This window comes from Trachypithecus francoisi, unplaced genomic scaffold (assembly GCF_009764315.1).
Source record: "Trachypithecus francoisi isolate TF-2019V2 unplaced genomic scaffold, Tfra_2.0 Lachesis_group7, whole genome shotgun sequence".
NCBI classification, from domain to species: domain Eukaryota; kingdom Metazoa; phylum Chordata; class Mammalia; order Primates; family Cercopithecidae; genus Trachypithecus; species Trachypithecus francoisi.
The window spans coordinates 41,752,853-41,767,950 of NW_022681472.1; positions in this window are offsets into that span (position 1 = coordinate 41,752,853).

The window sequence follows — 15,098 nt, forward strand, 5'->3', positions numbered from 1 at the left end:
CTTCACTGATGAATCACTGGAGCATACTGCAATATTCAGCACATAGTAGGCATCCAACATATTTTTTGGATGAATAAATTTGTAGCTGGGGCAAGTACTGCATCAGCACCCACACGTGATCCTTGCAACAAACAAGGATCTGCACCAAGCACAGCATCCACTGAGAGTGGGAGCAGCCAGAGTGCCATTCTTTGCCTGTAATAACATTGGGCACAGCATCACCAGAGAGTAGGCAAGCCAGTTCACAGAAATATACCCCTTAACTAAGTAGAGCCTACTTCTCATAGTCTACAAATACAGGTGTCTATGAGGGACAAACCCTAGGGACAGGTAAATTCACAGATTGCTCCATGGCGTCCCCTAATTGCTAAAACAAATCTGTGCAATGATTCTCAATCCAATTTGCCTTTCTGTTCAAATACTTAATATCTATCTTGAAATTCACAGAAACCTAGAATACCTAAAGAACTGGTTAATTTCCTCTAGTATGGGGTGCATTAAAGGAGGAAAAATTAGACTGAATTATCAAGTGAGATTTACTCTGCCATGTACTGTTTGTTTATTCAACTAATTATCTTATTTCTCCTTCAAAGTGTTGAAGGCAAGACAAAAGCAGAAGCATAGAATATTCCATCTCAGTGATAAAAATTAATGGACATATTAAGGGAAAAAAGACAAATAAAATAAGAAAAAGGAGAAGAATAGAAATGATTTCAAGCAATTGCAAATGGCATTTAAGGTAATTCCAAAGTCCCTGACATTTTACTGAACCTAGTGTCTGTATACCAGGCACCATGCCACAAATCATTCATCCTATTAAGAACAGAAAAGTTCTCAGATGGGATACTATTAAGCTAGAACAATAAGATCGTCTGAAAAAAATTGTTTTGGGGATTTCATATTTATAACATACTCATAATATGCTCCTCTGATTATTAGGTAGCATTTAGGCATCTGTTCAAACAGTTTCCAGCGTCTGTTCAAACAATGATTTTTACTTAAATGTGGAAACCTTGGAGATATGGGGACGGACATTTCACAATGGACTTCTTCAGGAATAGGTTAGGATTAAGAAACAAACCATGTCTAAACACAGACCAAAAGTCACGTGAATGCACAGAGTTTTATGAAACCTCTGTAGTTGTGCAATTTTCTTTTGAAGAATGGTGAAAATGCATTCACTGTGGACTGGCATTGTTTCCTCAGTGACACTTGCTCCTCCTAGACATGTAAACAATAAATCTAATCTTGTCAAATGTTTCCTAAATGCATCATTCCAAAATAGAAGTGCTTCAAGGAGACACCTCCTAGTTAAACCAGTTCAATAGTCCTAATACTGTAATATGTATACAGTTAGGAAGACCTATGAAATACCGGCCTAGGTTAAGGAAAGTCTGAAAAGATAAAGTTATTTTACACATACTGGTGATTATTTGTAGCTCTTTTGATCTGTGCTTAAGTCCTTTGACTAGAACCAACTTCATAGTCATGGAGAAATATTTTAAAACAGGGCTACCTCATAGACTATTAGTTGCTTTGGTAATACATGGGCATGAGAGTTTAAAAGGTCAAAATGCCAAATTCAGAGGTGAACTCCATTCTTCATATTCATTCTTTGGGATAATGAAAAGGTTTCCAACCTCCAAGTAGATCTTCCCCTCTTAATCTATTCTTGTTCCACCCTCCAAAACGGATCGCCTTTACCCTGCTCGGCAGTGCCCAGCTGATGAGGGTCTTAGAAATAAATGCTTTGACTCTTGTTGAGAATGAAACAAATAAAATTGACTTTCAGAAATCAACTGGGGGCCCGGCGCTGTGGCCAACACCTGTAATCCCAGCACTTTGGTAGACCCAGGTGGGCAGATTACTTGGGGTCAGGAGTTCGAGACAAGCCTGGCCAACATGGTGAAATCCCATCTCTACTAAAAATATGTGGTGACTAGTGCCTGTAATCCCAGCTACCTGGGAGGCTGAGGCGGGAGAATCGCTTGAACCCAGGAGACGGAGTTTGCAGTGAGTCGAGATCACGCCATTGCAGTCCAGCCTGGGTGACAGAGTGAGACTTTGTCTAAAAGTGATAATAATAATAATTAGCCAGGCATAATGGAGCATGCCTGTAATCCTAGTTAGCCGGGAGGCTGAGTCATGAGAATCTCTTGAACCCCAGAGTTAAAGGTTGCAGTGAGCCGAGATCACAACACTGCACTCCAGCCTGGGCAACAGAGGGAGACTATGAAAAAAAGAAAAGAAAGAGAGAAAGAAAGAGAAAGGAAGGAAGGAAGAAAGGAAGGAAAGAAAGAAGGAAGGAAGGAAGGAAGGAAGGAAGGAAGGAAGGAAGGAAAGAAGGAAGGAAGGAAGGGAGGAAGGAAGCGAGGGAGGGAAGGAACTGGCTAGACCAGAAAAGAAAACAAGTCTAAGAGAAGAGTCAGAGGAATTTGAATCCATTTTCTTTAATTTCCAGAACTTTGTGGCCTGAGGCGTGTTACTGAACTTTTAAGATTCAGTTTCCACATCTATGAAAGTGGGATAATTGCATCTATTCCTTGAAATTTCTACAGGATTGAAATTATATAGTATGTTTAATATGTTAAATATAATTGCTATGTTTAATATATTAATATGCTTAAATGCACAGGCAGTACATAGCTTAGCACAAAGTGCTCAATAAATGTTCTATTCATACCCCCTTCAGATAGACTGGCATTAGAATGACTTGTATGTGTGACTATCCCAGTCACTGGATTGAATGCATCTGGAAAGTGAATACCATGTCTTCATTATCTTAAAAAAAAAAAAAAAAAAGAAAAACTTGCATTGATTTTTCTTTTCTTTTTTTAATTGTACTTTAAGTTTTAGGGTACATGTGCACAACGTGCAGGTTTGTTACATAGGTATATATGTGCCATGTTGGTTTGCTGCACCCATTAACTCGTCATTTACATTAGATATTTCTCCTAATGCTATGCCTCCCCCTTTCCCCCACCCCACAACAGGTCCCAGGGTGTGATGTTCCCCACCCTGTGTCCAAGTGTTCTCGTTGTTCAATTCCCACCTAGGAGTGAAAACATGCAGTGTTTGGTTTTCTGTCCTTGTGAGAGTTTGCTCAGAATGACGGTTTCCAGCTGCATCCATGTCCCTGCAAAGGACATGAATTCAGCCTTTTTTATGGCTGCGTAGTATTCCATGGTGTATATGTGCCACATTTTCTTAATCCAGTCTATCACTGATGGACATTTGGATTGGTTCCAAGTTTTTGCTATTGTGAATAGTGCCTCAATAAACATATATGTGCATGTGTCCATATAGTAGCATGATTTATAATTCCTTGGGTATGTACCCAGTAAGGGGCCACTGGGTCAAATGGTATTTCTGGTTCTAGATCCTTGAGGAATCACCACACTATCCTCCACAATGGTTGAACTACTTTAAACTCCCACCAACAGTTTAAAGGTGTTCCTATTTCTCCACATCCTTTCCAGCATCTGTTTTTTCCTGACTTTTTAATGATCGCCATTCTAACTGGTGTAAGATGGTATCTCATTGTGGTTTTGATTTGCATTTCTCTGATGACCAGTGATGATGAGCATTTTTTTCTTGTGTTTGTTGGCTGCATAAATGTCTTCCTTTGAGAAATGTCTGTTCGTATCCTTTGCCCACTTTTTGATTTTTTTTTTCTTATAAAGTTGTTTAAGTTCTTTGTAGATTCTGGATATTAGCCCTTTGTACGATGGGTAGTTGCAAAAATTTTCTCCCATTCTGTAGGTTGCCTGTTCACTCTGGTGGTAGTTTCTTTTGCTGTGCAGAAGCTCTTTAGTTTAATTAGATCCCATTTGTCTATTTTGGCATTGTTGCCATTGGTTATGGTGTTTTAGTCATGAAGTCCTTGCCCATGCCTATGTCCTGAATGGTATTGCCTAGGTTTTCTTCTAGGGTTTCTGGGGTTTCACACCCAACATTTAAGCCTTTAATCCATCTTGAATTAATTTTTGTATAAGGTGTAAGGAAGGAATCCAGTTTCAGCTGTCTACATGTGGCTAGCCAGTTTTCCACACCATTTATTAAATAGGGAATCCTTTCCCCATTTCTTGCTTTTGTCAGGTTTGTCAAAGATCAGATGGTTGTAGATGTGTATGTGTAAAGACCATCAATGCTATGAAGAAACTGCATCAACTAATGAGCAAAATAACCAGCTAACATCGTAATGACAGGATCAAATTCACACATAACAATATTAACCTTAAATGTAAATGGGCTAAATGCCCCAATTAAAAGACACAGACTGGCAAACTGGATAAAGAGTCAAGACCCATCAGTTTGCTGTATTCGGGAAACCCACCTCACGTGCAGAGACGCACATAGGCTCAAAATAAAGGGATGGAGATATACATGGCACATGTATACCTATGTAACTTTTTTTTACTTTCCATTTGCTTGGTAGATCTTCTTTCACAGGTGGGTGTATATGTCCATGAATTTTTCCATTTCTTCTAGATTTTCTAGACATTGTTATTTCTGAGGCCTCTGTTCTGTTCCATTGGTCTATCTCTCTGTTTTAGTACCAGTACCATGCTGTTTGAATTACTGTAGCCTTGTAGTATAGTTTGAAGTCAGGTAGTGTGATGTCTCCAGCTTTGTTCTTTTTGCTTAGGATTGTCTTGGCAATGCGGGCTCTTTTGTGGTTCCATATGAACTTTAAAGTAGTTTTTTCCAATTGTGTGAAGAAAGTCATTGGTAGCTTGATGGGGATGGCATTGAATCTGTACATTACCTTGGGCAGAATGGCCATTTTCACAATATTGATTCTTCCTAACCATGAGCATGGAATGTTCTTCCTTTTTTTTGTGTCCTCTTCTATTTCATTGAGTAGTGGTTTCTAGTTCTCCTTGAAGAGGTCCTTCACATCCTTGCAAGCTGGATTCCTAAGTTTGTTATTCTCTCTGTAGCAATTATGAATGGGAGTTCACTCATGATTTGGCTCTCTGTCTGTTATTGGTGTATAGGAATGCTTGTGATTTTTGCACATTGATTTTGTATCCGGAGACTTTGCTGAAGTTGCTTATCACCTTAAGGATATTTTGGGCTGAGATGATGGGGTTTTCTAAACATACAATCATGTCATCTGCAAACAGGGACAATTTGACTTCTTTTCCTAACTGAATACCCTTTCTTTCTTTCTCTTGCCTGATTGTCCTAGCCAGAACTTCCAACACTATGTTGAATAGGAGTGGTAAGAGAGGGAATCCCTATGTTGTGCCAGTTTTCAAAGGGAATGCTTCGAGTTTTTGCCCATTCAGTATGATATTGGCTGTGGGTTTGTCATAAATAGCTGTTATTATTTTGAGATATGTTCCATCAATACCTAGTTTATTGAGCATTTTTAGCATGAAGGGCTGTTGAATTTTGTCAAAGGCCTTTTCTGCATCTATTGAGATAATCATGTGGTTTTTGTCATTGATTCTGTTTATGTGATGGATAACATTTATTAATTTGCATATGTTGAACCAGCATCAAACCCCAGGGATGAAGCTAACTTGATCATGGTGGATAAGCTTTTTGATGTGCTGCTGGATTCGGTTTGCCAGTATTTTATTGAGGATTTTCACAGATGTTCATCAGGGATATTGGTCTAAAATTCTCTTTTTTTGTTGTGTCTCTGCCAGATTTTGGTATCAGGATGATGCTGGCCTCATAAAATGAGTTAGGGAGTGTTCTCTCTTTTTCTATTGATTGGAGTAGTTTCAGAAGGAAAGATACCTGCACTTCTTTGTATCTCTGGTAGAGTTCGGCTGCTCCTCTTTGTACCTCTGGTAGAGTTAGGCTGTGAATCTGTCTGATCCTGGACTTTTTTTGGTTGGTAGGCTATTAATTATTGCCTCAATTTCAGAGCCTGTTATTGGTCTATTCAGAGATTCAACTTCTTCCTGGTTTAGTCTTGGGCAGGTGTATGTATCCAGGAATTTTTCCATTTCTTCTAGATTTTCTAGTTTGTTTGCATAGAGGTGTTTATAGTATTCTCTGATGGTCATTTGTATTTATGTGGGATCAGTGGTGATATCCCTTTTATCATTTTTTGTTGCATCTATTTGATTCTTCTCTCTTTTCTTCTTTATCAGTCTTGCTAGTGGTCTATCATTTGTTGATCTTTTCAAAAAACCAGCTCCTGGATTCATTGATTTTTTGAAGGATTTTTTGTATCTCTAGCTCCTTCAGTTCTGCTCTGATCTTACTTATTTCTTGGCTTCTGCTAGTTTTTGAATATGGTTGCTTTTGTTTCTCTAGTTCTTTTAATTGTGATGTTAGGGTGTTGATTTTAGATCTTTCTTGCTTTCTTTTGTGGGCATTTAGTGCTATAAATTTCCCTCTACACACTGCTTTAAATGTGTCCCAGAGATTCTGGTATGTTGTGTCTTTTTTCTCATTGATTTCAAAGAACATCTTTATTTCTGCCTTCATTTCATTATGTACCTAGTAGTCATTCAGGAACAGGTTGTTCAGTTTCCATGTAGTTCTGCGGTTTTAAGTGAGTTCTTTCATCCTGTGTTCTAATTTGATTGCACTGTGGTCTGAGAGACAGTTTATTGTGATTTCTGTTCTTTTACATTTGCTGAGGAGTGCTTTACTTACAAGTACGTGGTCAATTTTGGATTAAGTGTGATGTGGTGCTGAGAAGAATGTATATTCTGTTGATTTGGGGTAGAGAATTCTGTAGACATCTATTAGGTCTGCTTGGTGCAGAGCTGAGTTCAAGTCCTGGATATCCTTGTTAACTTTCTGTCTTGTTGATCTGTCTAATATTGACAGTGGGGTGTTAAAGTCTCCCATGGTTATTGTATGGGAGTCTAAGTATCTTTGCAGGTCTCTAAAGACTTGCTTTATCAATCTGGGTGCTCCAGTATTGGGTGCATATGTATTTAGGATAGTTAGTTCTTCTTGTTGAATTGATCCCTTTACCATTATGTAATAGCCTTCTTTGTCTCTTTTGATCTTTCTTGGTTTAAAGTCTGTTTTATCAGAGACTAGGATTGCAACCCCTGCTTTTTTTTTACTTTCCATTTGCTTGGTAGATCTTCCTCCATCCCTTTATTTTGAGCCTATGTGTCTCTCTGCACATGAGATGGGTCTCCTGAATACAGCACACTGATGGGTCTTGACTCTTTATCCAATTTGCCAATCTGTGTCTTTTAATTGGGACATTTAGCCCATTTACATTTAAGGTTAATATTGTTATGTGTGAATTTGATCCTGTTATTATAATGTTAGCTGCTTATTTTGTCCATTAGTTGATGCAGTTTCTTCATAGCTTTGATGGTCTTCACAATTTGGCATGTTTTTGCAGTGGCTGGTACAGATTGTTCCTTTCCATGTTTGCTGCTTCCTTCAGGAGCTCTTGTAAGGCAGGCCTGGTGGTGAAAAAATCTCTAAGCATTTGCTTGTCTGTAAAGGATTTTATTTCTCTTTCACTTATGAAACTTAGTTTGGATGGATATGAAATTCTGGGTTGAAAATTCTTTTCTTTAAGAATGTTGAATATTGACCTCCACTCTCTTCTGGCTAGTAGAGTTTCTGCCAAGAGATCTGCTGTTAGTCTGATGGGCTTCCCTTTGTGGGTAACCTGATCTTCCTCTCTGGCTGCTCTTAACATTTTTCCCTTCATTTCAACCTTGGTGAATCTGACAATTATGTGTCTTGAGGTTGCTCTTCTTGAGGAGTATCTTTGTGGCATTCTCTGTATTTCCTGAATTTGAATGTTGGTCTACCTTGCTATGTTAGGGAAATTCTCCTGGATAATATCCTGAAGAGTGTTTTCCAGCTTGATTCCTTTCTCCCTGTCACTTTCAAGTACACCAATTAAACATAGATTTGGTCTTTTCACATAGTCCCATATTTCTTAGAAGTTTTGTTCGTTTCTTTTTACTCTTTTTTCTCTAAACTTCTCTTCTCACCTTAGTTCATTGATTTGATCTTCAGTCACTGATACCCTTTCTTCCACTTGGTCAAATCGGCTATTGAAGCTTGTGCATGCATCGCATCATTCTCTTACCACAGTTTTCAGCACCATCAGGTCATTTAAGGTCTTCTGTACACTGCTTATTCTAGTTAGTTTTTCATCTTTTTTCAAGGTTTTTAGCTTCCTTGCAATGGGTTCGAGCATCCTCTTTAGCTCAAAGAAGTTTGTTATTTCCGACCTTCTGAAGCCTACTTCTGTCAGCTCGTCAAAGTCATTCTCCATCCAGCTTTGTTCCATTGCTGGCAAGGAGTTGCAATCCTTTGAAGGAGAAGTAGTGCTCTGGTTTTTAGAATTTTCAGCTTTCTGCTCTGGTTTCTCCCCATTTTTGTGGTTTTATCTACCTTTGGTCTTTGATGCTGGTGACCTTCAGATGGGGTTTTGGTGTGGATGTCCCTTTTGTTGATGTTGATGCTATTCCTTTCTTTTTGTTAGTTTTCCTTCTGACAGTCAGCTCCCTCAGCTGCAGGTCTGTTGGAGTTTGCTGGAGGTCCACTCCAGACCCTGTTTGCCTGGGTATCACCAGCAGAGCTGCAGAACAGCAAATATTGCAGTACAGCAAATATTGCTGCCTGATACTTCCTCTGGAAGCTTCATGCCAGAGGGTCACCCATCTGTATGAGGTGTCAGTCGGCCCCTACTGGGAGGTGTCTCCCAGTTAGGCTACACGGGGGTCAGGGACCCACTTGAGTAGGCAGTCTGTCCATTCTCTGAGCTCAAACACTGTGCTGGGAGAACCACTGCTCTCTTCAGAGCTGTCAGACAGGGACGTTTAAGTCTGCAGAAGTTTCTGTTGCTTTTTGTTCAGCTATGCCCTGCCCCTAGAGGTGGAGTCTACAGAGGCAGCAGGCGTGGCTGAGCTGTGGTGGGCTCCAACCAGTTCGAGCTTCCCCAGTTGCTTTGTTTACCTACTCAACCCTCAGCAATGGCAGATGCCCTTCCCCATGCCAGGCTGCTGCCTCTCAGGTCAATCTCAGACTGCTGCACTAGCAGTGAGCAAGACTCTGTGGGCGTGGGATCCACCGAGCCAGGCATGGGATATAATCTCCTGGTGTGCCATTTGCTAAGACCATTGGAAAAGTGCAGTATTTGCATGGGAGTGTCCCATTTTTCCAGGTACTGTCTGTCACGGCTTCCCTTGGCTAGGAAAGGGAAATCCCCTGAACCCTTGCCTCAGTTGGAAATGCAGAAATCACCCGTCTTCTGCATCGATCACGCTGGGAGCTGCAGACTGGAGCTGTTCCTATTCGGCCATCTTGGAAGAATCTCTTCATTATCTTTTTTGCCTTCATTAATTCACAACATAATGCTTCCTCAAAATAAGCAAAACATGGTTTTCAAATAAAATCAAACATTTGGCATTAGATATCAAAGTACCTGTTTATAGATGCGTGACTAAAATAATTTTGCTTTATTCCCAAATTACACCTGGCTGCAGATGAATTCTAAGCAATGGGACCTCTCACCTTCCACAGCAGCCTACACTACACTGTACGGTCTCTTTTGTACAGTGATTTCTTCTGTTACCATCTAAGGCCTCTCTTCCCCAGGACCCTGGAGCAGTTTATGTGCTTATCTTGCAATTCCAGGTACTCCTCCTAACCCTCCTTTCTGTTTCCACTCCCAAGTCCTTCGTGGTAAGGTCTGCTGCAACAACTGAGCCCTTAGTCACATCTATTTTGTTCATGGCTCCTGGGACTCATGGCTGCTCCTCTTCCTTCAGTATCCTCCCCTCATCCCTGCCTCCATTCAGTCTTATAATACATTCTTCTTGAAATTTAAATATGTTTCTGCTTTCTTTTTTCGTTCCTTTTTTTTTTCTTTAAACCATGCCTTGCTCTGTTGCCCAGGTGCCCAGGCTGCAGTGGCACAATCTTGGCTCACTGCAACCTCAGCCTCCCGTATTCAAGCAATTCCCCTCCTGCCTCAGCCTCCTGAGTAACTGGGATTACAAGAATGCACCACCATGCCTGGTTAGATTTTGAATTTTTTTTTTTTTTCACTAGAGACAAGGTTTCACCACGTCGGCCATGATGGTCTTGAACTCTTGACCTCAAGTGATCCACTCACCTCAGGACCCCAAAGTACTGGGATTACAGGCATGAGCCACCCCACCCAGCTGCTTTCTTCATAATTAGAAGCCACCACACAGAATTTACCAAACTCTTCTTGATGGTTCAGGATGCTTACCCTTCCATAATAATACAGAGTTGCCTTGGGGCTACTAAGCTAAATTGGGATATTTGTCCCTTTTCTTTCTTTCTTTTATTTCTTCACTGAGTCTCTTCCTTACACCAATATTTGTCCTTCTTTGAAGTGACTCCAGACAAGTATACATTTTGTAGTTTTATTCTTGCTTTTTCTATAATGTTCTTTCCCCTCTTTCACTGTCGGTGTAATAGAAGCCACTTGTCTCTGTCTTCTTATTTGCTGCTTATTTTTTGGGAGCCATAAAACTAAATTTTTATACCAGTTAGAATTAAGTCTAACATAAGAGTAAATAGAGATCAGATCAGCTTTAGCACCTGGACTTTGAGATGCTGCTTTGAATTCTTGGTAAGCTTTTTAGCTTGATGGATTATTTTCTATTTCCTGAAAGCTGAGATTACTTTGTTAAATAACCACTGAGTACGTGAGGGTTTTTATAATATTATCACTGTTGCTGACAGCAAGTAGTGGAGCTGAATCAGCAAGCTGATGTGTCCTCTAAATCAATATTAAATAATGTCTTGTGACGATATGTGCAGACCTCGGGTCCTGGAGATGCCAGTTGCCAAACTGCATTACAAAACCAAGCCTTACATTCCTTCTGATTATTAAGTATTCCACTGAGTGTGTGTGTGATAACAAAATGGTAGAGGATATTTTCTTCCCAGTGTTCTGCCAAATCTCAGCTTGAATTTAACACTTTGGCCGAGCACATTTCCCCTTTCTGTTTCATCTGGATAAATTTTGCTTTTTTGGCTTCCTGTCATAGAAGGTTATGTTTACACAAAGACCATATCTTATAACATCTCATCTTTGGATAGAAGGAATTTCACAGTGTACTGTCAAGCTAATTAGGAAGTAAAACTGCTTAGTATTAGCTGCTATGGAAACATCAGATACACATACGTCAGACTATGTCATTTTAATTGGCATTGAGGAGAAGTGGACCTAACATCTAGGAACAATTGAAGCCAAAATTCTATGCTAACTTAACATGGCATTTTAAATTTGAAGTGAAAAGACTGTTTCTAGAAAGGGAAAAATATATTCTTTTATGAAAAACGTGACAAAAGGACACCTGAAATGAAAACAATGTTTAAATTGAGTTCATGTGGTTTTGTAGAAAAGAGTACCAAGAATTTGCCTACCTTTGTTTCTGCTAAATCTAACCTCTTAGAAAGCTACAAAATCTGTATGCTCAAAGAGCTTCACTGTGTGCGTTTATGAGAACCTAGTCATTAACCTGCAGAATAGTGAATCAGTCAATAGTGTTTGCAATCTTTCAGTGTTTTTATAATTGGTGCTTTGGTTAAGGTTTTTTTATTTATAAGCAAAAGAAATTGACTCTAGCTTATCCCAGTGAAATAGGGGAGCGTGTAAAAAGGGCTGCTCACAAAATCAAAGGAAGAGCAGTGTCCATAGTCCTTGAAGAGGACAGAAATGGGAGCAGATCCAGGGAAATCATCAGGGCTGGTTGCTCACAAATCCTCTCTGTAAGACACTCACATCAGATGACTCAGCTCTCAGAAACTTCTATTTCTGAAAAACCTCAAGTCATTTTCACATGCCTGTGGGGTGAATATCCTGTTGGCCCAGCTGGACTTAGAATTTCTGCTTTTGGATTAATAACCAATGCAAAGGATATGGGATAAGCATAAAAGGAAGAGTGATACTGACAGGGCCACTCAGAGAATCATGTACTGAGTAGCAACCTGATTTGGGAATGCTATTTTTGATGAGCTCATAATCAAGTTCAAGATGAATTTAGTAATAAACAGAACTTTGGTTTTTTCCATATTTTTATCTTTATAAATTAATAATTTCAACACTTTATTAAATACCTTCAGTGTACCAGGAAGAAGATGACACTACAGATATAGAAAAATAAGCTCTACCTCAAGTCAAAAATGCAGATGTGTAACTAAAGTGATTAGCATCGTAGCAGGTGTAATGCAGGCTTGCACCTATTTAGGTAGTTATTAGAAGCATTGAAGAAAAGCATCAATCTATATAGACCTGATGATGTCAGGGAAAACTTTATAGAAGAAAGAATGTTTGGGTTGAATTTCAAAGGATAAGTGGGAATTTGCTATGAAATGGGAAGAGAGAAAGACTATAGAAAAACTGTATTTCAAAGTATCCTGTATCTACAAAGAGCATGGCTCAGGTGGGAGCTGCAAATGGTTCAGTGTTTTTGGAGGTTTGGAATCTGAGGAGGTTACCGAAAATGAGTCTGGAGAGAGAAGCAGTACCTGAAACTTCTATTATGCACATTAAGGTGAATGAAGTTGAGGCTTTGGACAATGGAGAGTCATTAAAAGATTTTTCATTTGGGAAAGTATCATGACTGGAGTTGGTTTTGGAACAACTTTGGCTAAGCACAGTGGTTCATGTTATAATCCAGCACATTGGGAGGCTGAGCACATGGATCTCTTGAGCCCAGGAGTTTGAGACCAGCCTGGGCAAGTTAGCAAAGTCATGTCTCTACAAAGCATAAAAATTATCCATGCATTGTGGTGTATGCCTGTAGCCCCAGCTACTTTGGCAGCTGAAGTGGGAAGATCACCTGAGCCTAGGGACTTGAATCTGAAGTGAGCCATGATCTCACTATTGCAGTCCAATCTGAGCAACAGAGTGAGACCCTGCCAAAAGGAAAAAAAAAAAAAAGACAATTTTGGTAGCAATGTGGAAGAGAATTCAAATGAGAGAAGACCAGCTATAAGACTGCTGCAAGAGACCATTTAGGGAGGTCCAGAGAAATTCAGTCTTCCTTCTCAGGCAGCAGTTCAGATAGGGAGGTCACTAACTGATATAAGCAACTTAAGAGAATGTCAAAAAGTTAAAATTATTCAGAGGCTAAGTGCAAACTTGGGTCTACAGTCAAAAGAAGAGGGAAAGACTAGAAACTTGTATTTCTGAGTCAACAACATAATACAGCAATTCTAAGTGTGAATATTGATGAGGTTTCACATGTAAAATACTTAGAATATTCAGAGATCACCAGATAGAACCCTGGAGACAAGGGATGAATAAAGGAAGGTGAGAAGGAAGACTGCAGTTAGCTCAGCACCTTCACGAGAATGGAACTCATGGATAAGACTTTGATGGGCCATGTGCAAGCTGAAGCAGAGGAAACCAGCCATTAGGAAGATGAGAATGGAGCAACCTGCCTCTCTTGGAAACGTCTTCTTCTAATGTCCTCCCAAAGCAGTTCCATCAACATGGGATAGAAGAATGAGAGATATCATACTTCTTGTTTTTTTTTTTTTTTTTTTTTTTTTTGAGATGGAGTCTTGCTCTGTCGCCCAGGCTGGAGTGAAGTGGCACAATCTCAGCTCACTGCAACCTCTGCCTCCCAGGTTCAAGCAATTCTCCTACCTCATTCTCCTGAGTAGCTGGGAATACAGGTGCCTGCCATAATGCTGGGATAATGTTTATATTTTTTAGTAGAGATGGGGTTTCACCATGTTGGCCAGGCTGGTCTCGAGCTCCTAATCTCAAATGGTCCACCTGCTTCACCCTCCCAAAGTGCTGGGATTACAGGCATGAGCCACTATGCCTGTCCGAGAGATATCATGTTTCTTATATGATCCATTTCCTTATCAGAATTAATTGGTAGTTAATCTAATCCAAATTGGTCCAAAGAATCCATTCCAGTGAACCACCTGGATGAATGAGGAGTGGCTAATGTACTCAAATGAGCCAGTTTCCCCACCATGGGATTTTTAGATTTTATACTGGAGAAATATCAAATCAATTTCATTTCAGTGATTGAAACTATAAGCTGTAAAATTGGTTGGCAGCCATGTTTTCCATCATGTTTTGAAAAGCAACCTGCAATGAGAAAGACAAATAAAAATGTAGAGAAATGGGACGAAGAAAGACTAACAGAAAGACAGAAAGAAAGATAAGAGTGCTAGCAACATTGAGATCCTTGCTTCTGATTGTTCCTGAAGAGCCAGAAACATTATTTCTCTCAAGATCTGAGATCATCAGTATTTCTATAATAAAATTTCTCTTACTGCTTAAATAAATTGTAGCTGAGTTTCTGTCATTTACCATTAAAAATATCCGATTAAAACTGAGAGGAACATGTTTATATGTTTAGGGAAAAGTCAGAAGAAAGGTTGAAGATACAAAAAGACTGAGAATTTGAGAGTATGTATATCCAAAACAGCAATCCTGTTTCTGCTTCACTCTGAGGTAACAGTCCCTGCCCCAAATCACTACTCTCTTTATGACCTCAATCCCTAGACATAGCTGTCTGAATCATGAGACGGCACCTGCCTTCCTTCTGCATCCTAGATGAACTGGTCTGAGCACGTTCCTCTGTGAGGTTTAGAATTGGGATGTGTAGGCGCTAAGCTCATAAAGAATCAGGGCTAAAACTATGATGGGTCGTATGCAAGCTGATGCTGAAGAAGTCCACTATAAGAATGGAGAATGGAGCACTCTGGAGAAAGCATATGTGACTGGGCCTCTGAGGGGAGAGGGGTGATCAAAGGAGTAGACACTTTTTGTTTTCTTAATAAAGACAAGGTCTGTCACCTAGTCTGGAGTGCAGTGGCATGGTATCATAGCTCACTGCAGCCTTGACCTCCTAGGATCGAGTGATCCTCCCATCTGATCCTCCCAAGTAGCTACGACCACAGGCATGTACCACCATGCCCAGATAACTTATTTTATTTTATTTTTGTTTTAGACACAGGGTTTTGCTATGTTGCCCAGGCTAGTCTTGAACTTCTGGCCTTAAATGATCCTCCTGCCTTGGCCTCCCAAAACACTAGGAGTACAGGTGTGAGGCCACCATGCCTGGCCCCTGGGAATAGATGCCTTGATTAATGCCAGTCTGTACATTGTTCAAGGGTATGAGCTTTGGAATCAC